Source organism: Thermobia domestica, chromosome 5 (genome assembly GCF_964235325.1).
Source record: "Thermobia domestica chromosome 5, izTheDome1.hap1.1, whole genome shotgun sequence".
Lineage (NCBI taxonomy): Eukaryota > Metazoa > Arthropoda > Insecta > Zygentoma > Lepismatidae > Thermobia > Thermobia domestica.
Genome location: NC_137458.1, coordinates 130,694,223 through 130,721,319, shown reverse-complemented (window position 1 = coordinate 130,721,319; position 27,097 = coordinate 130,694,223). Strand labels below are relative to the sequence as shown.

Here is a 27,097-nt window from a genome sequence, read left to right as displayed (position 1 = left end):
AATAATCTAAGGAAAATTTTCACAAATTCTACTATTGTGTTGAATGTAATGCAATATGTTTTCAATGTTGAGAGAGAAAATGTTTTCAAAGTAATACTGAAAATGTTTTACATACATGATATAAAAAACAGAATAGGAAATATATTCCATAGATTTTACAAATGTTTTCCAACGTGTTACTTGTAATCTTTTCTATTGTTACGAGAAAACGTATGAAATATAATTTTAAAAATGTTTCGAATATTTTAAAAATAAATTCGTTCGTAATATGAGAAATATTTTCCAGAAATATTTTTAAAACACCTATTAATTTTGTATGGAAATGTTTTTGTTACCTTCTACTGTAAATTAACCCTAGGAAGTCCAAGAATTTTTTTTTGTCTCAAGTAGGTCCAAGGGGGGGGGGGCTCCTCGAACCCACCGTATAACATACTATAACTCACATAATGCCATCTAACAAGAAATGAATATAGAATAAGCATTCAGAACTTACTCGTGGCTGATATGTTGTTTCCCAACATAAAAACACAATCCTTGTTAAATACAAACGAAAAAATCTAAGTTTAGGAAATATACTTGTAGAAAATATGTCACATGGAAGTCCAAGGAGGGGGTTCGATGAGCCCACTACTTAAAAATAATTTTTAATTTACAAGTTACTAAATAATACCGCACATTAATGATGTGGATTTATCAAAGAAGTAATAATACACAATAAATAAAATTCTCAATATTTTCATCAAGATTTACGACGAGGTTTTTTCAAGAAATACAAACGAGCTTGGACTTTCTAGGGTTAAATAAAATATTTTCATACAATATTTTAGAATTATTTTCAGAATATTTTATCTAATGTTTAATTAAAAAAGTTTAAACAGATATTAAAAATGAATATAGTTTGATGTTTATGAAATATAGTTTATGAAATATAGTTTGTGCTTTTAGCTAATAGTATTTTATTATATATCAAAGAAATACTTTTACATTATTCTCATAATATATGCTTCTGTTACAATAAAAGTACATATTCCTTGTTATACCTAAAATGAATTTTATCGGAAATGTTTCTGAAACATTTTTCTAATTTAAATATGTTGGAGAATATATATATATATATATATATATATATATATATATATATATATATATATATATATATATATATATATATATATATATATATATATATAAAAGAGAACGCACAAATCCTTTGTTACCTCATCACGCTAATACGGCTGAACCAATTTCTTTTATTTTTGGGGGGTTATTAGGATTTGGACCCTAGATGGTTTTTATCATATCACTTTAATTTTTAATTACCAGTGTCTTGAGATAATTGACCATTCAAGTGTCCATAACGTACAAATCCTTTGTTAGCTCATCATAGCTAAATCTAACCGTATTTATATGCAACCCACATGACCGTGTCACTCGGCGGGTTAACATAAATGACAGGCGATATAATGTTAACATTCTTCTATGGTTTTTATCATATCACTTGAAAGCGAAAAAGTAAAAATTATCTAAGTAACAAAGTTTATTGCGTTCCAGGGTGACCGCAGCGAAGCGGGGTGAACGCTGCTAGTATATATATATATATATATATATATATATATATATATATATATATATATATATATATATATATATATATATATATATATATATATATATATATATATGTAGAGAGAGAGAGAGAGAGAGAGAGAGGAAAGTTACCAATACCAGCCCCCTATCCCTAATCCGGCACCCCAGTCTCTAGCGTCTCTATGAAGCATAAACAGCGAAGTGTTGTGCTGGGCACATTACTTACTCCGATTAAGAAAAGGCGCTGATATTAGAAAGTAATCCTACAAAGTTTGGGGGCTGAGAATCAGTAGGCATTGTGATTTCAGTGACTTGCAAGTTTTGGTAGTGTCACAAAAATCTGAAGTTTCACGATAAAGGAGTATGGGTAGGCAAAATTTTCATTATAGTAGCTAATTAAGGAACTACAATGTAAGTAAATACGTGTTTAGTAATACATTATAAGCTTTAATTGCAAAACTATTACGTTTGTTTCCGCTACAGTTTAAAGTGGTATAACAACTACATGAGCTCCCAGCGGAAATCGAACCATGGTCTCCCGTGCTCAAGGCGTATATGCTAACCATACAAACGCGAAGAAATTCACAAAAGCTCACACACACATATATATATATATATACAGGGTGTCTCAAAAGTCCCTTACCACAACTATTAAAATCCGAATGGATGTACTTTCAGCAAATTTGATATGGTAGGTGAACTTGAGGGTTAGGGGGACACTTTCTGGCGTAGGGTACGCGGACGGCCGCCATCTTGAATTTAACTTTTTTGTTACAAACGCTACGTGGGTCATGTGATACATGACCATAGGCTAGAATTTCACCAGAAAACCGAATCTGAAGTCAAAATGCATTTATCTTTATGCGGTAAACAGTTATCCACAATTGCAAGTGTGACTTTCGTATTACATAATGTGCTCAACATGTTGTCCGTGCTGGGCAATGCACGTGTTCAGACGCTTCTCCCAATTACTATGGACACGTATTAAGGTTTCTGAGGATATTTGTTCACAGGCAGCCATGATACGTTGTTCCAAATGGCGAACATCACGAACTTTCACAGCATACACCATAGCCTTCACAGGTCCCCACAGGTAGAAGTCAAGGGGGGTTAAGTCGGGTGATCGGGCAGGCCATTCCACTGGTCCATGTCGACCAATCCACGTCCCAGGGAATTGTTCATTCAGGAACTGACGCACCTGGATGCCATAATGGGGAGGTGTACCATCTTGCTGGAAGACCCTGGGGAAGGTACCATCTTCGGACATCAAAGCCGGCATTATGTTTTCCTGCAACAACGCGAGGTGTCGGTCTGCATTTAACGTTCCTGGAATGAAAAACGGACCGACGATCTTTGTTCCCCATATGCCTGCTCATACCATAGTTTTCCCTGCACCGGTCATTTTCGAGGGATCTGTCCAAGCGGGGTTGTCACGGGACCAATAGCGCATGTTTTGCCTATTGACCTCACCATTTACGTAGAAATGGGCTTCATCCGAAAAAAGTATCTGCATAGCGAACTGCGGATTTACCCTCAATTGCTCAATAGCCCACTCGCAAAACTGAACGCGACGATCGGGATCGTCCTCCGACAAATGTTGCTGCAATTGCATTTTATATGGATGCCACTTATACCTTTGGAGCACTCTGTGCACTGAACTGTGACTCACGGCACACTGCATTGCTAAACGACGTGTGCTTCGCTGCGGCGACTTCGAGAAGGAGGCCAGCACGGCAGTAGCTGTTTCTTCGTCCGTGGCTGTCCTTGGCCGTCCACTACGGAGTCTATCCACAACTGTTCCCGTTTCTTCGAATTTGGTCAATAACCGTCTCACTGCAACATGCGATACAGGTGTTCGTTGTGGATGACGCGCATTGAAATCGGCAGCCACAGCGCGGGCACTTCTCGCGTCCCATATTTTGATGATCTGGATGCGTTCGTCCCTCGTTAAGGGCATGATTCACAACCTGCAAGACAAAAGAAACGCAGTCAAATTCACAACTTCAATTGTGGATAACTATTTACCACATAAAGATAAATGCATTTTGACTTCAGATTCGGTTTTCTGGTGAAATTCTAGCCTATGGTCATGTATCACATGACCCACGTAGCGTTGTAATAAAAAAGTTAAATTCAAGATGGCAGCCGTCCGCGTAACCTACGCTAAAAAGGGTCCCCCTAACCCTCAAATTCACCTACCAGATCAAATTCGCTGAAAGTACATCCATTTGGATTTTAATAGGGGTGATAAGGGACTTTTGAGACACCCTGTATATATATATATATATATATCAGGGGCGTCATTTAGAGGGGCAGGAGGGGGCAATTCCCCCCCAAGAGTTTGAGGAATACATACGCTTTAATCGATTGTCTACTAATGTACTAGTACAATACGAGAAAGTCTTATGTTGGTGGTGCTCTTGCCCCCCTCAAGCAAAATCTGAAATGACGCCCCTGATATATATATATATATATATATATATATATATATATATATATATATATATATATATATATATTTATTGTTGAGTTGATATTGGAGAGGCCTCGACTAGTTCCGACCAGCAAATTGTGAAAAAAAAAAAAAACCGACGAAAAGATACGAATGATCCCAACCTGTTAGGAATGTGCGTCCGAATACGTGCGAAGGAGATTTGTTTGCAGAGGAATTGAGCGCTACGAGAGAAATAAAGTTTGTTTTGCGTGATAATAGACGACGTTGCAAGGTGCGGAGATAAAATTAAAAAAAAATAAAAATTAAGATAGAAGTAGATGTTCATGGTTTAATAAATTGTGCTTTTGATAAAGTTGCATTGTGGAACCAAGCTTATCCAGATTATCACAAACCACACGTCGTGAACAAATTATGGGCAGATGTAAGCAAGGAACTTGGCGTGGAAGGTATGTATATTTTTCTTTGTTTTGTCTTTAAAATATGAAGATTTAATTAATACATGAACTCCAACTTTTTAATCAATTTATTTTTCCTTTCTGTTCCTTAAATAATGATTTTAGGAATATATGTAATTATTGACAAATATGTTTGAAATAGCAAAAACGGGTTCCTTTTACTCATGGAGAAAAGTTACGTAGAAAGTAGATTGATTCTGTAATCTCTAATCTTATTTAGTTAATTTATTTAAAGTGAAAATAGTAGCGGTTACCACGAAAGCATAATAATAAAGGGAGCGACATTCAGTCTATTTTGCACACAAAGGAAATGCCATTCATCCTTTGAATGTGCAAAATATGTCATTTATCCGCATTCGTCTTCTTCGTGCTCTCAAGATTTTAAGGTACGAATTTTGAAGCAAAAATATTTCACATTGAAGCGTTGAAAGAGACATTGCAACTTGATTCGCATTCGCAATCGCATTCGGAAGCAATGAAGGCGCAGCCTTACACGTCATTCTATTTATTACCTGTAGTATGCAGCGCCAGGGGAAAGTATATGAACCAGCGTTGCCAGATCTAGCATAATGATGCTAGATCTAGCATAATTTGCATTTCTTTAGATCTAGCATCTTGCTTTTAGCATCCTACCCAAATCTAGCATAATTTCAGCAAGTTTATCAAAAAGCCGTAAAACCTGAAGATGAGAAACAAGTTGGTCGTGGGAAGAAAAAAACCCGGAAGAAATGTATCCTCTTTCATCGATTCATATAGTCGGTAAACCATACAGGCAGTCTTATTTTCCGAAGTAAGTTAAAAATGGCTTTTTTTTTTTTTTTTTTGTGGCTTCACCCACGGTTTTCTAATTCTTTAACTGCGAGGCATGGTCGTAGCTATGGGGGCCATTATCCCCTGCCAACTTTTTGACAATTTCACCATCTTTATTTCTGACTTCATGACCACCTTTATTCCTGAAATGAAAGGTCAGGGACCGACCAAAAATTTGCCCCCCCCCAGCAGACAATTCCCAACTCCGTTTATGCTGCTAGGTAAAAATTTTCTAATTTTCTAATTTTCTTTCAAAATATGTAAACAAACACTTTGCATTCATTTATACGATATATACGCCATTGAGTCTGGGAACGACTGCACTAGTTTAGTTGAGTTAAGCTTTGGTGCGTGAAGTATTGAGTTCTATCCACGCATTCTTGAGCTCTGCGTATTTTAAGTTACGTTATCGTATCTCAACTTCGATGTTTTTTCTTTTAAAACTCCTGAAATAGTAATTATGAGGATCTAGCATAATTTGACCGAATCTAGCATAATTTCGATCAGGTTTTGGAATAATTCCGAACTGTCAGTCTGGCAACGCTGATTTGAACCAGCGAGATTTGAAAACAAATGAGTGTTAGATACTGGTGGATCATTCATTTGTGAAGATGAATACAAATAAATTGCTTGAAATATTCCTTCCATTGAAGAAAATAGTAACAAGTCAAAATGTTCAATAGAGATCACCTAACGAATTTAGCATTTGGAGCCTACTAAGACTACATTTAAGTCGGAGGCGAGAAAAACACTGTTAATAGTGATGAAGAAAGAAAGAAGCAAAGAAGCTAACATTTGAAACAAGTAAGTTTTTATTTATTTATATATTTATAACATTTGACAAATTTCTTCCATTTTCAGGTTAGGGTAGAGCTTTGTATTTCTCTTAACGGCATAAGTTTAGAGTTGCCCCTCAACCCCAAACTGGTTTGTGATTTATGCACGGGTTAATTTACAACGCCCGCTCCAGCAGATACTCTCACTCAGAAAGGAGAAATTACACATTAATAATTTTATGAAAAAGAATCAAAACTTACCTAACCTTAAGCTAAACCCTACCCTACTTATTTATATCTTACTCTACCATACCCTACTCTACTATATTTTTTCAAAGGGCCCTACTTATCGATGCGTAGTTGGGGCGTGTCTTACCCTTATGCACTGTAGTTTTTATGTTGTACGTCCATACTGTCCTTATACTGACCTCTCCTTATGTCAATCTGCACCGCTTTTTATAAAAATCAGGAAAATTTACAGGAGAAATGAGGTAAGAAATGATAATTTGAAGTTTTTATTTGATGTTTAGGAATTTAAGTTAGGTATGAGAGTTATGTTTAATACGAGAAAAGATATGTGGAAGTTAGTACTATTTGCCGGATGCGGAGCATTCGCGGAAGGTTTCAGCAGCATAGTAGTTGTAAAATATGGCGAACAGGTGTAATGAATGCTCAAAAATAATGAAGAAAACCTTTTAAATTTTTGTAAAGCCAACGGAGTACTAAAGTTAAGTGAAATGTAATAATTTTTAATACTTTAAGCACTGTTTTTTGTATGTTGCAAAGTCCAAGGGCACCTACAGACTGGAGGGGCAACTCTAAACTTAAGCCCCAGTTTGTGCTAGGTAGCCACTGAAAAGCGCGAGTGTTATCTAACTGAGTCAGGGCAGAAGTGCAGCACGAAAGCCCGAGTGATAAAAGTGCGCTCGTAGGGAGCAGGCGCGTCATCGACGGGGGTTACGCGCATAAACGATGATAGTGGAATAGCACACAAACGACTATTTATTCCGAAGTTGGTCGTCGCCTACTTTTTGGCTAAAAGTGTAATAATTGGTTTCTTTCTTTACCAAAGCTTTACATTTAATTCACATAATAATGCCGAGTGAGCGTTAGCGAGTGGAGACGGGTTAGTGCAACGCAGGGCACGTTGTTTTCTGTTTTTATTACTGCTAAATGGAAATGAAATGAAATCTTTGAGTTTTACGTCCCACGGTTATGCCGGTTAGGCTAAAGGAGACGGTGATAATGAGAGATGAGTGAAATGGTGGAATGAAGAAAGTGGGAGGAAACGGGAGAACCCCGAGAAAACCCACGAGCACGGTGTTTGTCCACCACAAAGTTCACTTGGCGGAGGCAGGGTTCGAACCCGGGACCCCAGGCACCAGAGGTTACTGCTAAATGGGAAAACGAGCCTGTGTTCTAGAAGATTGCTGCCTTCTTGGTTATGTCACTAACCGTTACAGTAGACATAACTTTCACCACGTTTCTTTATATTAGTATATATCAGGGTTGGCAAAAACCATGTTTTTGTTGAAAAAAATAAACAAAAAAACTTTTTTTTTTTTTTTTTTTGGTTTAAAAGCAGGTTTGTTTGATTTAAATAATTTGCTCTATATATTCATATCATATATGGACAGAAATAAGTTTGTTTCATCTTGATGTTATTATGCAACAACCGGGTTATGCTGGAAGGGGTCACATAAGCTTAATGCGGAATAAAAACCGCTTCTCGAGTTACATCCGAGAGAAATTGTCCTCCATTTGAACTCGGAACCAGGACTAATTAGCCACAAATGCGATACGTCTGCCGACTCACTCACGAAGGAATCCTCATAAAAATACGTTGAACTGATCTTTACATGCTTCTTGATATAATTGTCAAGAGTAAATTCAGAAGAGCAAAAAGATAAACAGCTCCACAAGTGAAACTATTATACAGAATTACATATGGACAATTTCAAAGTACTACGGAGTACAGAACAACTAATTTAGTTCAAGTTAGTTAACAATGACTTTTATTGATACAAATTAAAGAAATACAGCGACTTAATTTGTATATCAGTAAGAAAAGTGAATAAAGATACGAATTATTTGAGTCCACTTTGGCTCAGACTCATTTATACATAAATAGATACCAGAAATACTTCTCATTTCACTAACTGCCTCTCGTGGGGTCTGTATGACCCCCCCCCCCCCACACACACACACAAAGTACGGCATTTCGAAGTATTTTATCAATAGTAAACATTGAAACGAAACAATATTTAGTATTTTTCTTTGATTGCAATTACATAACAATAATAACTACAAAAAAATTACAAACATTTATAAGCTTAAAAAAAAAGTTGCTTTTGTAGTATAATCTTTTTGAGTAATGCATGGGGAATTTAGGTCTGAATATAACACGAATAATGGGAGTAAAACGTGATAACCCACAAATGTCTGTTCATCAAGATTTTACAAACACTTACACTTTTACGAACATTTTTCGTTTTTTGGTAAAAAACAGTTTTTTTTTTTTTGAAAAAACCAGCTGGTTTAAACCAGCCAACCCTGGTATATATATAGGATGTAAGAAAATTTAAAGCATCAAACCTACAGAGGTGATTTGTCACATCAGAGCAAAGAAATAGTTCATATGGACCTGTGGTCAAAAGTCCATACTTCCGAAGCTATAGACTGTCGAAGACATAAGAAAATAAACTTTAAAAATCTATAGCTCAGTGTGGGACCGTGCGCAGTCAAGGAAAACATCACTTAAGAACTAGTATGTGCCCTATTCAAATACCCATGTTTCAGAATACTGCGGTGCTTGCGTATCAATGGACAGTTTATGAGCACTTCAACTTTTCTGAGTATTCCTCAACTGGCTCTATAAAAATTAATGTGTAAGTGCCACAAGATTCTGAAATATGGATATTTGGATAGGGCACGTAGTAGCTCTTAAGTAATGTGTTGACTCGACTGGGATCGGTCTCACAGTAGTGGAACTCTGGACCTCTAAATTTCCTTTTCCCACGTTTTCGGCAGCCTGTAAGTATAGACGTTTGACCACGGGTCCATATGAACTTTTTTTTTCTTTCGTGTGCAGAGTAAGAATTAAATGATAACTTAGCTGCTGGTAGTCGAATTTCGGTTAAAACTACGCTAGAAGTCGTGTAGCCGAATAGTAACCGAGCAGTACTCAGTGAAACTACACTTTGCCTTTTCCTGGATTACTATAGTACGGAAGGTATAACGTCGTTGCTTTCCCGTGAAAAGTTGTAGTGACGTTTATGGGGAGTAGCCAGCTTGGTTACTCGTGGCTCGCTGAGCGCAGTGAATGGTGGCTGGTGATTTGCTATCCTCTTACCACACCCCCAGTGACGAGCAGGTCCAAGTGCGGGAAGCCAACGACGCTATACCTACTGACCTTTAGTTACCAAGAAAATTCTCAAAAGGTGTTAACCAACTTACTTGATTACATTAAGCAAAAGGAATAACAGCTGTACAGTTTTGCGGTAAAAATAGCCGTCTCGTCTTTGTAATTGCTCATTGCACTTAATTATTGCCGGTACTTGGGCTGTTATAGACAATTAGTTATTTGAACCCCTCTTCCTTGGTTGAAGGACTCAGTTATTCAGGATAAATTAACACGTCTCAATTGATCTTTCTTTTCGAGTATCGAAATTCTTATATAATATTAAATTAGCTGCAGTATGGGATATTTCGAAGTAAAGTTTTCTGGTCACAGTATGAAACATCCTCAGATATACTAGTTGTCATTGTCGTGTATGCGATGCACTAACCAATTAAAGTAGTGTCTACTAATTACGGCTCTCGATTAATTTAATCGTGTGGTTGGCGTAATCATAAATATATTCATCTTTATTAAAAATTAGTTGCTATATAGATGTATATGTAGTATATAAGCGAATTTTAAAGGGAAATGTAGACATAGTAACTCCCACGGGACTTTTTTACAGGGGGGAGTGGGCAAAAGGACCGACATACAAGCAAAGTCACGGATACAAATACCTAGAACCACATAATATTTAATGTAAAATACAATTATTACAACTCACTGCTAACTTTACTAACTGTTGTGTGTGAATAAAAAATTTAGCATATTTTAATACTAATTAGGAAAATCCATTGTTAAAGCAAGTGCTCCCTGCAGCGGGCGGCTATGGTTACAGAATACAGTTTTAGTGTTATTGATACTTCGTAAGTGAAATCCTCATTTAGTTGGGTGAGGAATCTAGAATACGATAGTGCTATGATAAAGAAAAGAGTAAGTTTTTATATTTTAGGTATGTTTTGTATTTGTAACCTGTTCTTCTTTCCGAAAGTATATTCTCCTTTAGAACAACTTAACTCTGTGCATCAGAAGTGCAGAAGTACAACTCTTATGTAAATCAGGCGCAAATATATATGTATTGAAAATTGAAAGTAAAGATTACCATAAAAAAAAAAAAAAAAAAAAAGCAATGATAGAACGACAGTGCGAAAAATACGAACCAACCAGTGCTAGATAGCCACTGAAAAGCACGAATATTATTAACAGAGTGAGCACAAGGGCGTAGCAGGATGAGCTTAGTGTGCTTCCGTATGGAGCGGGCATGTCAGCGACGGTGGATATGCACGTAACCGAAGGTAGTGTAAAAATTTTATATCCCATACAACTATGCCTTACATCTAAAATGGCTTTACTTCACTCCTGTGGTTCTGCATCATCACTTTACATAATGCTTTGAGTTCATAATAGCTTCCTTACGGAGTACTATGCATTACGTATTACGTATTTCTACCTATGATAAATATTATAATAGATATAAGGCTCCGATATATTGTTACATGTAGATTGCTATTGCAAAATGAATCAACATATAAATAACATAAATAATGGTTTGCGCCTTTCATTTCAACTCAGCAAAAAAAAAAAAAAAAAAAGCATCACCATCTCAGATATTATTGGAACTTTTTTTTATAGCAACTAGACATGTTTTTTAAATGACCCGTATTTTTTGTTGTCGGAAAAGATTTTCCCGCCAAGTAATGGGCCATCAAAACGGGAAGTACAATTTACGAATTTTAGAGGACGTGGAAAATGGTAAACTTCGTAGCCTCACCATTCAGCTATGGAGACAGATAGTTATAATTCTTGTTGTGGTATGTACACTCATGACAATAATTATTGTCGCATGTCTATAAATATGTTGTTGTAGGAATATAATTTGATAACGAATTCGTCCGGTATTTCTTATAATGTAGTATGTGTATAATCGGGAAGGACGATGTATGTGGCAAATTTCATGTCAAAAGAGCAGTAAATAAGAACAATAAAACGAAAATAAAACTTTCTTGTCAATTTAGCAATATTTTGTTTTACTCGTTCTAATTTTCGTGTTTGTAATTCTTTTCTTCTGAAATTTACTACGAGTATACATTTCCCGATTATACATGTAGTATCAGTATCTATAGTACCCTGCAAAATCATTATCAAATTATATTCTTACAAGAAGACAGTTATAGATATGCGACAATCATTTTGGACATGAGTGTACATACGGATATAAATAAAATATATTTTATTATAGTTTGGTTTGCGCATGCGTATCTTTTGGTACATAAATTAACAAATGAACGTAAGTTTATCTGAAAAGTCGAAGGTTATGCTTTCTTTCGAGCGAATTTTAAAATTCTATTTTACGGTTGGTAAGACCTAGTTACCCGCTTCGAAAAAAAATGTATTGCTTGTGTGTGCAACCGTTTGGTCGCAAAAAATTCGAGAAACCGTCAAGTTTTCAAAAATCACCTTTCTCGAAATCACCATAATTTAAAATCCTGAAATGTTGTCAAATTGTTCAACTTTACATGAATAATAAACACACCAAATAGCATTGTCGACCAATGCTTCACGAATGAACTACAGCCTCTTGAAGTTAGCGAGGTTTCATTAACTTCAATATCACCGTTGGCAACACTGAAAACAATGAAAGTGCAACAATTTGATGATGTTTGTGGTTCACATTCATTAAATAAAGGATAAAAGTTTTTCCTGGCTCCTTTTTATTATTTTGATCAAAAAGGCTCTCTGAAATAATAAAATGAGCCTCCCCCTACTCCGTTTTCTTAAACCGATGTAACCTGAGGTGAAAATTACGATTACGAAACAAATTTTAAAGTTACTTAAAATGGTTTTCGGAAACAAAGTTTCACTGATTTTTTCCACTCTGAAGTAATTATTTGCTTGCTTAGTGTCTTCTTCGCTAATAGCATGTCACCATGGCAGATGCTCCAATAGGTGTTGGTGCACTCACAACTCGTAGCACGTTGTCGATAGTCACAAAACACTTATATTCTCTTCTCTTATTCTCTTCTGGAAACGTGTACCCTGTTGAAGGTCCGGAGCTCCTCCGTGGCTAAGCGGTTAGCGTACGCGCCTTTGGCGTGGGAGACCCGGGTTCGATTCCCGGCGGGAGCTCATGTGGTTCGGATTCCACGTTAATCTGTAGGTCCACGTCTCATATAGCCTCGCTGCTGAAAGGGACGCTAAACTAAAATCAACTCAACCCTGTTGAAGGTCCATGTGGAAACAAAGAAAAAAATAAAATGAAATCTTGGGCGTTTTACGTTCCACGTTTATGCCGGTTAGGCTAAAGGAGACAGTGATTATGAGAAATGGTGGAATGAAGAAAGTGAGAGGAAACGGGAGAACTCCGAAAAACCCACCAGCACGGTGTTTGTCCACCACAAAGTCCACACGGCGCGAGCTGGGATCGAACCAAGGACCCTAAGCACCGGAGGTGAACGCTCTACCACTGAGCTACCGCACCTCCTGGAAACACAAAGAACACTGCAATTTCATGTAATTTATGATTTATTGATAATATTTCTGCTATCCATCACTGGTTATCATATATGCATGTAACAAAAGTTCATTTTTGCAGATTTCTTAAATCTACACTTTGAATTGCAGAAGCTCGATTTTGGGGAAAGCATGAAGTTAGTCCATGATGACCCGTTACTGCCATAAAAGCCAAAGATGACTTCGGTAAATACCAGTTACCGGTCGCACACTTTCCCAATTTTTTTTTTTTTTTTTTTTTTTTTTAATTGTCGAATTCGTTTTTTGGCAACAAGACGAGAGTAATACCCGGAGTTGGTACCTGCACTATACTCACGAATTTTTCTGCAGGTTTAATACTGTGAATCTGTTTTTCGTTTTCCCGGGTTGCCACATTCTTATCCCCCCTCTCCCCAATACGTCGCAGAGACCCTTACCACGGCCGATTTCACTGAAAAGCCACTGCTTTATCGGATCTGTCTGCATCTTGGACATCTGAAAGCAATTTTTAAAGTGGAGTGCAGCACCATCAGAAATCTTTGAAACGGTTTATCAAATTGTAGACACTTATTTTCATGTGTTCGAACCTTTTTCTATAACATATATTATCGCTTTTCTTCGAGTATTTTTAGAATCTTATTCATGGCTATGAGTACGAGCCGAATTGTGTGTTTTGTCATCGCTTATTACAGCAAAACTGTCAGTTGTTTCATAATAATATATCACTCCCGTAAAGAAGGACATTTGCTCGTTTTTCCAGTGATCATTCTGAACTTCCCTTTGCAGAATAACAGTCCAATTTAAGCGAAGTTCACATGCAGTAAAATAGAATTTGTATCTTGAAATTTTACACGATGCTTTGCGGTAACATTTTTTTACACTTTAATTGTTTTCATTGTTGCCAACTGTGACTTCTAAGTTAAAGAAAGTTCGCTAACTTAAAAAGGCTGAAGTTCATTCATGAAGCATTGGTCGAGAATGCTATTTGGTGTTTATTATTCATGTACAGTTGAACCATCTGACAAAATTTAAGAATTTTAAATTATGATGTTTTCGAGAAAATGACGATTTTTGAAAATTTGACGATTTCTCGAATTTTTTGCGATAAAACGGTTGCACACAGAAGCGATACTTTTCTTTTGGGGGGGGGGGAAGCGGGTAACTAGGTCTTACCAACCTTGAAAACGGAATTTAAAATTCGAACCGGGAGAAAGCATAAACTTCGACTTTTCACATAAACTTACGTTCATTTGTTAATTTATGTACAAAAAGATACGCATACGCAAACCAAACTATAATAAAATATAGTTTATTCATATCCCTATGTACACACCACAACAAGAATTATAACTCTACATGTCTCCATAGCTGAATTGTGAGGCTCCGAATTTGACCATTTTCCACGTTTTCTACAATTCATGAATTGTACTCCCCGTCCTTGATGGCCCATTACTTGGTGGAATTTTTTTTCCGAAAAAAAAAAAATACGGGTCGCTTAAAACACGTCTAGTTTCTATTAAAAAAAGTTTGAACAATATCTGAGATGGTGATGGTACAATTTTGTTTTTATTTATTTATTTATTTTTGCCTCAATTGAAATGGAAGGCACCAGATATCTAATTTAAGTTAAAAACAATGTACGTTTCTCATTAATTTTTAGTTACTATAAAGATGTGACTTAAAATTTGTAAAATACTGTACATATTTTAATTTTTTGCATTTTCTTTTTCTATAATAGATTATTAAAACACATGGTACAAAACATAAGAAATGTTTATTAAGTACTGACCTGTTCCGAGAGATCAGAAAAGATGAATACGAGCTGGTTTTGGAATGAAAATGGTGTTCTTTATGCTATGTATTGGGTAGTTCAGGAAGTAAGTATTTATTTAATGTTTTATTATTATTATTCGATATGCCCATTATATCATATAGTTGAGACTCTATAGTTCTATAAATAGAAAGAATGTGTCAAATAAAATTTACTGTAGGTAGCCAATGACACCCCAAAATAAACAAACTTCTGTTCTTTATAATATATCGAACGTAAAGAAACGACATTGGTTGATTTGGCGCTTTATTGATGCATTTCGAATAAAAAAAGAGAAGCAGGACACGAGGCAATGCTTCGAGAAGACGATTCGCCCAAGAAAAGAAGAAAATTCCCGACGAGAGCTCACGTCGTGGTTCGGATTCCACGTTAATCAGTAGGTTCACGTTTTGTATGGCCTCGCTGTTCACGGGACGTTAAACTCAAATTCAGCTGAACTGAAAGAAGAAAATAGATTCAAGCTGATGAAAGAATTCGCCGTACAGAATTTTGAAACTGTTGACATTGCAGAATAATGCTGGATTTGGCCTATAATTCCGTCATGGAATGTTAATGTCATGGTAATTGTAACATAAGACAAAGTAAATTATTCAATAGGTATATTAGATTTCACTGTTGTTTCCTTTCCAATTATCTGTGTTGCAAATACGTAGTAATAAGCAGTAATGCAGTGTTATGAATTGCTATGAAGTTATGAATATCCTTTACGTTAGAGATATTGTAAAGATAACTTCACAGAAGTTTACTTTGGGGTGCTGTAGGATGCCTACAGCAAATTTTATTTTAGCCCAATATAGATTCATGCTGAGAAAAATTTCTGCAGGTCATTGTCTCCGATTTTCCTGAAATTAGGGTATATCATTCTAAAAACAAAATAATTAGACCCTTTTTTTTTTTTTTTTTTTTTGCATTATACAAAAAAAATATTAGAACTAAATTAAGCATTTGTTGCAACTGAGACTTTCAGTGACTGTTTGCCATGGCGTTTTAAAGAAAATCTGGATCAAATTTAACCTTTCCGAACTTCTTAATTTTAGGTTGTGCAGTTATTTTTTGAGTTTTAGTGATAATGCCTATTTTTAAGGCTTTTAGTACGTAATCATCCGGTTTCTATTTTTGAAGTACAATATAACCCATTTAAGTAGATTAACCTATTTAGATATACGGCTTTGCGTCCAAACGTCTCGCTCCCAAACGTCCTGCTCCGGTATCACAGGGTGGTATAGGAGCAGAGGGCTGGTGTTATTTATCACTAGCCTTTAAGATATATATATATATATAAGTGAGCATAGTGAGAAGGACCACATATACTTCTACCTTATTAATTTATACAGTATGGCGCTAAATTCTGTGTACGAAAGCAGAGGGGTGATTCCTGAGAGTTAAAAAAAAAAAAAAAAAAAAAGTTCCAATAAACATAGGGCGAAAACCCCATCGTTTATGTGTTATAGGCTGCTGAAATCATGAAAAAATGAACTTTAAAGGTTCATAGCTCCAAAACTTTGGGACCTACCTTGGTCCGGTCAAGACTTCACTTAGAACCTAGTATGTTCACTATCCAAAAATGCGTGTTTCAGAATCCTGAGGTGCTTCCACAACAATGTTTATAGAGGGAGTTTGACTACGGGCCTATGATATAAAGTATTCTCCAACTACCTCCATAAAAATTGTTGCGTGAGTACCTTAGGATTCTAAAACATGTATTTTAGAATAGAGCACATATTAGTTCCTAAGTGAAGTCTTGACCCGACTTTGGTAGGTCCCATAGTTTTGGAGCTATGGACCTTTACAATTGATTTTTTCATGTTTTCGGCAGCCTATAACACGTGAACGATGGGCTTTTCGTCGTAAGTTTATTGGAACTTTTTTGTTTGTTTTACTCTCAGGAACACTCCTCTGCTTTTGTACGACGAATTTAGCGCCATACTGTAGGTATCGTTAAAAAAATGTAAATATTAAGCTAGGCTTAATCTGCACTTTTTTAAAAAAGTTTTTATCTCTATTACTTTATGGCAGGCATGCATATAGCGGAGTTGGGATTTGGGCGCCAGAGTCCAGCGGGCAAGCTCTGTGTCGGTGTTCTACATTATTTATTTACAAATACTGAACAAAAATTCAGAATTAAATTAAATCTTTTAAAAGTTTTTTTCTTTTTAACTCTTTTTAAAGCGAGCTTATCTTCTTTATCTTTTAAGTCGAAGCAGGAAATATAAACCACCGAACGATTTCTGTGTATGAACTGTCAAACTCGTAACCCAGCTGAGTTACTTTCCTTCCTTCGCTCAGTAATACTCATGCATCTACAATTTCCATTTTCATCCTAAATTAAGTTTATTGTGTTCTGTAATATCATTATTTTAAGTTTGGATCATAGTTTCAATTCTATATCTACACTATAACTTTATTCAGCGTACCAAATTTGAGTGATATTTATTAAGATATTTAGTATATAACTTCCAAAAGTATAGGAAACAATGTTTTAGTATTTTGGATAGCCTGAGGTAAGATAAAAAAAAAAAAAAAAAAACGCATAAAACGCTTCGTTTGACTTAACCTTGATTCTGAGATATCTTTCGTTTTTAAATTTTGCCACACATGCTACAAATAGTAATTTTACAATTGCTTTATTTTAGGAGTCCACTGTGTTTGGAGGCTATCAACCGAGATGATTTCAAGGTACGCCGCACACAGGTACTACATAGACGGTACCAAATTTGACCGTAAGTAAGGATGAATCCCAGAAAAAGGAAGAAAGTGTTGTGACTCACCTAGCATTTCAAAGTGTCTTCCTATGTGATGAACTATCATCAGCCTCCCATCATTAGCGCGCGGCTTGCTCAATTTGCAGATTCGACGAAAAACGTTGTATATATAGAGAGTTTGGCATAGAGACATTTAGTATAGGAAGCCCAAAATTCATAGCGTCAACATAACACCAATTTAAAAATATAGACTGAAGATCTAATTAATTCTTATTGACTGTGATTTTTATTTTTATTGGCGTAGCTCATTTCGTGTGATGTGTATGGTACTCATTTAAGCTAATTTGCGTGCATATTATGCTGTTTTAATTTATGGCAGTTAAATCACACTTCAGATTCTAAAGTAATGTATAATATACCTACTTCGTATCGTTAAATATATTCTTAGATGAAGGTGACAGAGAACTTTTCAAGAAATAGTTTAACTTATTTTGTGTGTGTTGAGGGGAGGGGGGACGTAAGTAAACGCATGATTCTGCTGCTTGGTTTTCGGTGATTGGTACAGTCATCTTCTGAACTACAATACTAGGGTGTGGGAAAGAGTTTGTAAGATGCAACTCTGTTCAAACTTTTCTTACAAAGTGTTTTTTTTTTTTTTTTTTAATGTTAAATAAAACTTGTTAAAATTGATACACTGATGAGGTGTATATACATTTCAAACTATTATAATGTACGGTATGCAATTAGTAGACTTAAATTAATATAGACTTTTTGTTTATGTATTCACAGTAAATATATTGTGTACTACAAATGTATACTTAATGTAAAATTTAATAAATTATTACTGTAATTATTCTCAATAAATGTACAGGATTTTATTTTATGTATTGTCTTTTGAAGGTTCATTCCTTTATTTGGCATTCGGTTTGTTATGTAATCATAAGGAATGTAGGATGGTGGAATTTAGATCATTTTAAGGATAATTTCTCTATTATATACGATAACTCAAAGAAATAATCGATTGTATATCGCATTAAATATTTACATGATATAAAATAAGTTATTTTCCCCATTTATCATGTATAAATCTTACCACCAGTGGGGTTCTGTAGTATAGACACTAGTTGCCCAAGTACTTCACAAGTTGCGGTATAGTCATTGCGGTCTGGTTGCTTGAGCACTGACTTCAGGAGTGGTAGAATGAATGACTATTCGGAAACAGTGAGTAGCCTAGTGGTTAATGCATCGATACGGTAAGTTGAAGTTACAGGTTCAAATCTTAGTCCAGTCTTGCATTTTCTTTCCTTTTGTAATTATGTACTTTAGCTTAGTAGACCTGATTTCTTTATACTCGAGTTATTCCATCATGACTTTCAACACAAGGACGACATGAACCACTCACATGTTGATAACTGGGATGTCTTCCTTGTGCTCTGTCATTTATTCTACGCACTACAATAGCTGTTTTAGTGTTGTGTAAAACATACAACGTAGGGCACAATTAAGACACCTCGACTGTGGACATCTGAGTGGTCCACGTCGTCCTTGTGTTAAGAGTCATAGTGCAATAAAATGATTTCATGATGATATGATCACGTTTTATAGTGATTCTTTATAAGAAAAACTCATTATATATACACGTGTTTGTAAGTTTCGTATATTTTTAATACTTCTGTAACAAACTGTACTATAGCATTTTTTTTTTAGTTCCATTAAAAATACTTTTCACAAAATGCATGTGATTTGTTCCGATTGTTATTGTTCCTCCATATTTTTAAATGAATATTGACATAGATATAGAATGTGTGTCCGAGATAATTTAGTTTTCTCCACTTGTACTGCACAGTGCCCCCTGTGGTGTCGCCTTGTAATATTAAGGGATCCCGGGTACATGACAAAATATTCAGAAAATATTTTCTGTACATGATAGAAAATATTCAGAGAATATAAGGTAGACAAATCAAAAACATTTTCAAATTACTTTTCTTCGTGTTCTGTAGCAGTAGCAAATGTTAAGAAAATATTAAACTAGTTTCAGACGAATTTGTGCTAACAAAGAAAATATTTACGATTTATTTTTCAAATAGCAATTGATATGTTTTTGATTTGTTATTGTATGTAGTTTCAGAACGTACTTAAAGTATTTTCTAACATTTTCTGGTTTTCGCAGAGAAATATTTTAAATTCTTTCTGAATATTTTTCCGTCATTACCACCATAATACCTACAGTTTGAAATACATTTCTTTCTTCAACCCATAAGTTAGAATACTAGAATTTATTTCAACAAATTTATGTGATGATAGAAGTTTCCGTGTGTTCTAAACCGGTTCCAACATACACAGACTTCTACCACCCCATCAATTTGTAAAAATGAAATCCAGATATTTTAACTTACAAGAGTTGGAAAACTGTTCAGTATGCATTTCCTTCAGTATTGAAGAAAGAAATGTATTTGAAACTGTAGGTGTTATCGTGGTAATTACGAAAAAATATTCAGAAAGAATTTAAAATATTCTATGTGAAAACCAGAATTCGTTAGAAAGTATTTTAAGTACGTTCTGAAACTACATGCAATAACAAATCAAAAACATATCAATTGCTATTTGAAAAATGAATCGTAAATATTTTCTTTCTTAGCACAAATTCATATCTGAAACTAGTTTAATATTTTCTAAACATTTTCTACTGTTACAAAACACCAAGGAAAATAATTTGAAAATGTTTTTGATATTTCTACCTTATATTCTCTGAATATTTTCTGTCTTGTACAGAAAATATTCTCTAAATATTTTGTCATGTACAGAAAATATTCTCTAAATATTTTCTGTCATGCACAGAAAATGTTCATTAAATATTTTCTGTGATGTACGGAAAATATTCACTAAATATTTTTTGTCATGTATAGAAAATATTTTTTGGTATGAGTGGAAAATATTTTAAAATTGTTATTTTACAGAACATTAATTTTTGTTAAAAATGGATTAAAAATCTTCAGAAAACATTTCAACTAAGTACCCAATACATTGTAAAAATATTTAGAAAAAATTTCTTTATTTTAGACAAATGATTTTCAGTGTTATTGGCAAATGATTTTAAAATATTCCATGCTAAACATTTTAAAAACCATTCCGTTAACATTGTATAAAACGTTTCAAATACATTTTCAGTAATGTGTGGAAATGATTCAGAAAACATTTTTCGGAAAACTTTTCTAACGGCGTATAAAATATTTCTACAACGTTTTTGAGTATATTGCGAAAATATTTTCAGTATTATTTGGAAAATGTTTTCAACAATATATGGAATATATTTCCTTAAGGGAAGTAGGATACATTTTCTGAAGGAAAATGATGGTACGTTTTAGAAACGTTTTGAAAATATTTCATTGCTGTGTGGGCACTTTTTTTGAAATCAGCTTACCCTTAGTGATATTTTTTTTTTTTTTTTTTTTTTTTGCGAAATGGCCTCCATATAACGTATAAAAAATTGCAAGTCGATTGGTCAATATCTTTAGGTGCCACCAACGGCCAAAAGTTTTAAAATTTTGTTAAAAAATAAATATTATTTTTAAAAATGTAAAATATCTAGTTTTATGAAATATGGTTATCCTATGTGGTTTTGTTTCTGTAAAAGGTCAATATTTTACGTGAAAAAAATTTCAGCTTGATGAGTTAAGTCATTCAGGTGCCACCTGTGGCTTAAAATATGGACAAATGTGTCCCTACTTTTTCATTTTTTTAAATTAAGTAGCATTGTTTGTGATTCATCTGGATCGTTAATTAGATAAGAAAGATTTTGTTTTACATCTGCAGCTATTTGCTTATTTCCAAACGTTAATGATTGAAATGACCCAGAACTCACCATGAGGAGGTGGCTGTAGTTCGAGTTCCGCCCACCCGTATATACTAATGTTGCATATGGTAGTGCAAGTCATATTGTTACTCTTTTACCTCAAACTGTTTTTTCTTTTCTTTTTTGTATTACATTCTGGTATGTTTTTTCTTGATTGTAGTGTTGCTAGGACAAATATATGTCGTGCTTCTTGCCCACATACCGTTGATGCCGCTTCTGTCCTCAACTTCACCATTCTTTCTACCGCGCGAGTGTGACAGGGTAAGGATGTAATATATTCATTAGCCATTGGAGCCGTCTTTACATTTTCTCTTAGCTTCTGCAGGCTCAAGTGTTTCGTGAGTGGTGACTCTGTCAGCGTCATGCTGACCAATTATTCATATCACCAATTAATCATCATACACACGAATGAACTCCCATTTCGACATTTGATTGAATTTATAGACGGCAAGTCTACTTTACCAAATACATTTAAAGGACCAATAGGATCAGCACTTCCAATCTGTGAAGAGTTGTCACTCCAGATTTTTCAGCCCGTTCCAGTAGACTGGGATCTCAACTTCACTGAAGATTCATTAAACACGGATCAAAAATAAGTGCTGAATATCTGCCAAGCGGTTTCTTCAGGAGAATGGCCCATTGAGTTAGCTCACATGAACCCTGGTAAAATCCATCAAGCCAGATGGGTAATTACAGCAAATAGAGTCTTACGTTTGTGCGTAGGAACAAAAGAACCCACGAATGAACTTAAAACCATCGTCCAGTACATCATGATGGTCTACGCGCCACTCCGGTTTGCTGTGATCCGTAATACATCGTGTGCAGAAGAAGCTCGTCATTTGTGGCAACTCATCACGACTTCTCGCCACATGGAAGCGAAATACAGAAAAATAATTGATCCAATGTCCGTAGAAATGCGTGGTACGGTCATCCTGAAAACCTACTTCTATCAATGTTGACTGACCAAGATGCTAACGTACGAGAGCTCGGCTGGAGGCGAGTCCTAAAAGCAAGACAAACGACCCAATCTGGTGATCGCGTACCGGTACGAGAATTCGTCATCCCTGAAATAAACTTAGAAGCGACAAACTATGTTGATATGATTAATTGGTCAACATGACGCTGACAGAGTCACCACTGACAAAACACTTGAGCCTGCAGAAGCTAAGAGAAAATGTAAAGACGGCTCCAATGGCTAATGAATATATTACATCCTTACCCTGTCACACTCGCGCGGTAGAAAGAATGGTGAAGTTGAGGACAGAAGCGGCATCAACGGTATGTGGGCAAGAAGCACGACATAGATTTGTCCTAGCAACACTACAAACAAGAAAAAACATACCAGAATGTAATGCAAAAAAGAAAAAAACAGTTTGAGGTAAAAGAGTAACAATATGACTTGCACTACCATATGCAACATTAGTATATATGGGTGGGCGGAACTCGAACTACAGCCACCTCCTCATGGTGAGTTCTGGGTCATTTCAATCATTAACGTTTGGAAATAAGCAAATAGCTGCAGATGTAAAACAAAATCTTTCTTATCTAATTAACGATCCAGATGAATCACAAACAATGCTACTTAATTTTAAAAAAAAATGAAAAAGTAGGGACACATTTGTCCATATTTTAAGCCACAGGTGGCACCTGAATGACTTGACTCATCAAGCTGAAATTTTTTTCACGTAAAATATTGACCTTTTACAGAAACAAAACCAGATAGGATAACCATATTTCATAAAACTAGATATTTTACATTTTTAAAAATAACATTTATTTTTTTAACAAAATTTCAAAACTTTTGGCCGTTGGTGGCACCTAAAGATATTGACCACTCGACTTGCAATTTTTTATACGTTATATGGAGGCCATTTTGCAAAAAAAATATCACTAAGGGTAAGCTGATTTCAAAAAAAGTGGAAATTCGATGCACCCTACTGGTCAGTTGTCTCCGAGCACACGGAGAGTCAGGACAGGATTTTTCGCGCGACGTGTTTCTGAGAGTGGTGCAAGCCGAAAATGCAGCGTTCGTTAGAGCAGAGGTATAGAAAGCGCGCCCAGTCGATAGCCAGTCGGGAGACTTTGAATTTAGCACAAAGAAGTCATCATAAAGTTTCTGGTCCCTTTGGAAGATGAAAAAGCTAAACGTTGCCATACGTAGTACCATCCTTTCCCTCGCCCCCTTTTCTCTCTCCCTCTCTTTCCCTCCAGTGTGTGTGTTTAAGCATTCAATTCGAGAGCATATCTATCTCAAACTGTTTTCCTTTTAACAGAAAGAAGGAAAGAAAAAGGATCATTGACAAAAATTTGGCAACAGTTTGGGTTCAGTTTATTGCCCGTCAGTCAGTTTTCAAGGGAGAGGAAAACCAAACAGGACAGTATGAAAAGAAACCGCACACGAGGGCGGCTTCCCTTTGTGAGCAAGTGGCTACCTATAGAGTGAGGCTACTATACGCGATTAAATTCTGTGTTAAACTCGGTAAATCTGCGACAGAGACGTTTGATATGATCAAGCAGGCTTACCCAGATGATGCTTTAGCAAGAAGTGGTGCGTTTCGGTGGCACAAGGCCTTTTTGGAGGGCCGGGAAGAGGTCGCCGATGAAGACCGTGCTGGAAGACCTTCGACTTCGACAAACACCGACAATGTGATTCGTGTGCGCGAAGTTTAAAACTCAGACCGTCGACTAAGTATTAGTTTAATTGCCCAGATGTTAAATTTACCAAAAACTGTAGTTCATGAAATTGTGACGGAGCATTTGAACATGCACAAGGTGTGCGCGAAGATTGTCCCAAAAGTGCTCACTGACGACCAGAAATTGCGGCGAGTGGAATTGTGCCAAGAAAATTTGAACATGTGTGAAAGTGACCCCAAATTTTTGAATAACGTAATCACAGGTGACGAATCATGGATCTTTGAGTATGATCCCGAGACAAAGAGGCAATCTTCCGAGTGGCACACGCCGGCGTCTTCTCGCCCAAAAAAGGGAAGAATGAGCAAATCCAAAGTGAAAACGATGCTCATTGTCTTTTTTAACATCAAAGGCATTGTCCACCATGAATTTGTTCCTCCTGGCCAAACCGTCAACGCCAAGTTTTACGTGGAAGTGCTCAAGAGACTCAAACGAAGGGTCAATCGGGTCCGACCAGACATCGGAGCCGACTGGAAGCTGCACCACGACAACGCCCCGGCTCACACCGCCTTTCTTGTGAACAGCTACCTGACCAAGGCCGGCATCCCAACGCTTCCGCAGCCGCCCTACAGCCCAGATGTGCCCCCCCGAGTTCTTTTTGTTTCCTCGCCTGAAACGCCCGATGAAAGGCAAGCATTTTGAGACGACAGAGGGGATCCAAGCAGCTTGCACCGCGGCTCTCAAGGCTATTCCGGAGAATGACTTCCGTGACGCCTTCAATGCTTGGAAATCGCGCTGGCAGCGCTGCATCGACGCAGGAGCCTATTTTGAAAGTTTTTAAAGTATTCTAACGATTGGCTCAATATTTTTTTAAAAATCGACTCAGTCCTATTACTTTCCGGACAAACCCTGTATATTAATTATACTGTAGTATTTTTTTTGCTAGTACTGTGTATCGTTATTACTATTCTATATGCATTATTTAAAAGTAGCTGTCGTGGTATTGCTTATTAAAATTTTACAATCAAGTAATACTAGAAATCCTATTCTAAAAATACACCAATCACACTTATTTTCTGTAAGTTGGCCACTTTTCAATGGAACCGATGGTGGCCAACATAGACACATTTCACTGTATATAAAGTGTTTAAAATTCGGTGCCATATTGTAATAACTATCCACTGGCAAATAACAGTTGCTTCGGAAAGAAAGAAGCATTGGTTTTAAGCAATGAAGTTTTCTGTTGTCAACTCAAGTTTAACCTATTGCTTACTATAGTTTAATTAGTATAATATTGTGAATAAATTTTATATCTTACTTATAAAGTGAATATTTCGGCCCATTTTACCCACTTAAGACTTTCTTCCAGAAAATTTTGTTCGTGAATGGGGGAGTCAAACTGTGATACGGCTGCACTGGAACACTATATCCTACCGAGCGTGCCCTGAACAAGAGTGACAAGACTTTCTGGATTGAGAAAGTTGAAAGTCGGATGTTTAGCTCATATGGTACCGGGTTCAATCATATTGTGGAAGCAGTGATTTTAGATTTCCCCTCTAAAGGGAATTTTAACACGCTGAATGGAAGATAGAGTATTGATAAAATACTGGGAATCCATGTTAAACAGGATAGGTGATATAGCCCGGGGGCCATCCTCCGAATCATCACTGAGTATTGTTTTTTTTAAAAATATAATTCTACATACATGTAGCCATTTTAGGCTTCCGAATTTTGCTCTGCATAAACATCAGAATGGCTATGTCCGTTCATCTGTCCGTCAACACGTGTCAAAGCTAAAACGGTAAGAAATATCTTTATAAAAAAAAAAAAAAAAAAAAAAAAAAAAATCAGCGACCCAAAAATAGATCCCATCTCATCCGTTACTCTCTAACCAAAGCGAGAGAAGTAGAAAATAAGTATTTCTGTTTCAACGTTGATAAACAGAACAAAAATGGTAATCAATAGCGATAAGTTTATCTTTAAACCGATTAATCTAAGAAAAGATACCATCCGCACCCGCCATCTCTCTTCTAAAACGGGAATTTGTTGAAATTTAATACGTATTATTTTTGATTTGTCTATGGATTTCCATTGAGCGAAATTGGTAAAAGGAATTGCTAGATGCGGCTTTCTGCAAACGATTAAACGTCAGAAAAATATGTTCCATCTTACACTTTATCTAATGCAGTGGTTCTCAACTTGGTGAACGTGAAGAGCGAACACGGGGAGCGCAAGTTACTGACAGAAATAAAATGAAATTCGTAATTGTAAATATTATGAATGTTATAACAAAGAGGCGCAGGCCTGAAACCAGCCTCAGAGGTTTGGGGGGGAGCATGGTTATGTTAGGGGGGCAAGTCATTGAAATTATCCGACAAATATTTAAATTGTGCATTATGTATTAAGGTCTGGAGGGGCCAGGCCCCCTAGTCCCCCTCTGGTTGTGGCCTTCACACAATCTCAAAATAATTACTGAGTGAGAACTATGCTTTCATAAAGAAAAAAAATCGGGTAGAAAATAACACTGCACTACAATGGTATGCGCAAGTCTTGATGGAATTGAGGGAATGTGGTTATTATAATTATTGAAATTTGCAAACTTAATCCTGCATCTAAAATCGCAGAAGGGTCAGAAAAATAGCATGTATGACCAGCGATCGGTAAAGAAAGGACGTGAAGTAGGCGAAGTACATAGGTCTTACGAAGACAGCGCCACGTAAAGGTTGGAAAACCACTGCTCTAGTGCAATCGGAAGTTGTAGAAATCCAGTGCCACTTCCGGTGCAAGTACTAATTAATCTTCATATAGTGAAATCATACCAAGAAATTGCTTTCGGTATTGCTTCAGTGCTCCAAGAATAAATTCCATCTCTGACGATATCATGGATGCCCAAAGGCTGGTTTTAGGGTGCAAGTTGCGCCTATGAGATCATTTCGGGGCACATTTTATATTATTATTATTATTGAAAATGGTACAATTTAATTGAAGAATGGGTAACCTTTGGATGGAGAAAGGTATATTTGCAGGACAGAATGGAAATTTTGGAGAGGGGGGATGCACTAAGTGGTAAGAAAGGAATGGACAACCCTGAACCTTATTTATGTATTACAATTGTTGTTTATAGACCTATTACTAGTTTCAGTGTTGAGTTTGCATACTTTGGAAGTC

General features: G+C 36.0%; 1 protein-coding gene and 1 long non-coding RNA gene across 2 annotated transcripts in view; one reads left to right on the top strand and one right to left on the bottom strand.

The window, feature by feature from the left end:
* The window catches only part of LOC145686130 (protein FAM151B), a 120,285-nt gene that overhangs the window by 61,356 nt on the left and 31,832 nt on the right, over window positions 1–27,097 (bottom strand). The gene's annotated exons all lie outside the window — the stretch shown is intronic.
* LOC145684693 (uncharacterized) lies at window positions 5,868–18,299 on the top strand. The gene is made up of 3 exons (XR_014131366.1): window positions 5,868–6,111; window positions 14,651–14,789; window positions 17,377–18,299. It is a non-coding gene; the product is annotated as an uncharacterized LOC145684693 (long non-coding RNA).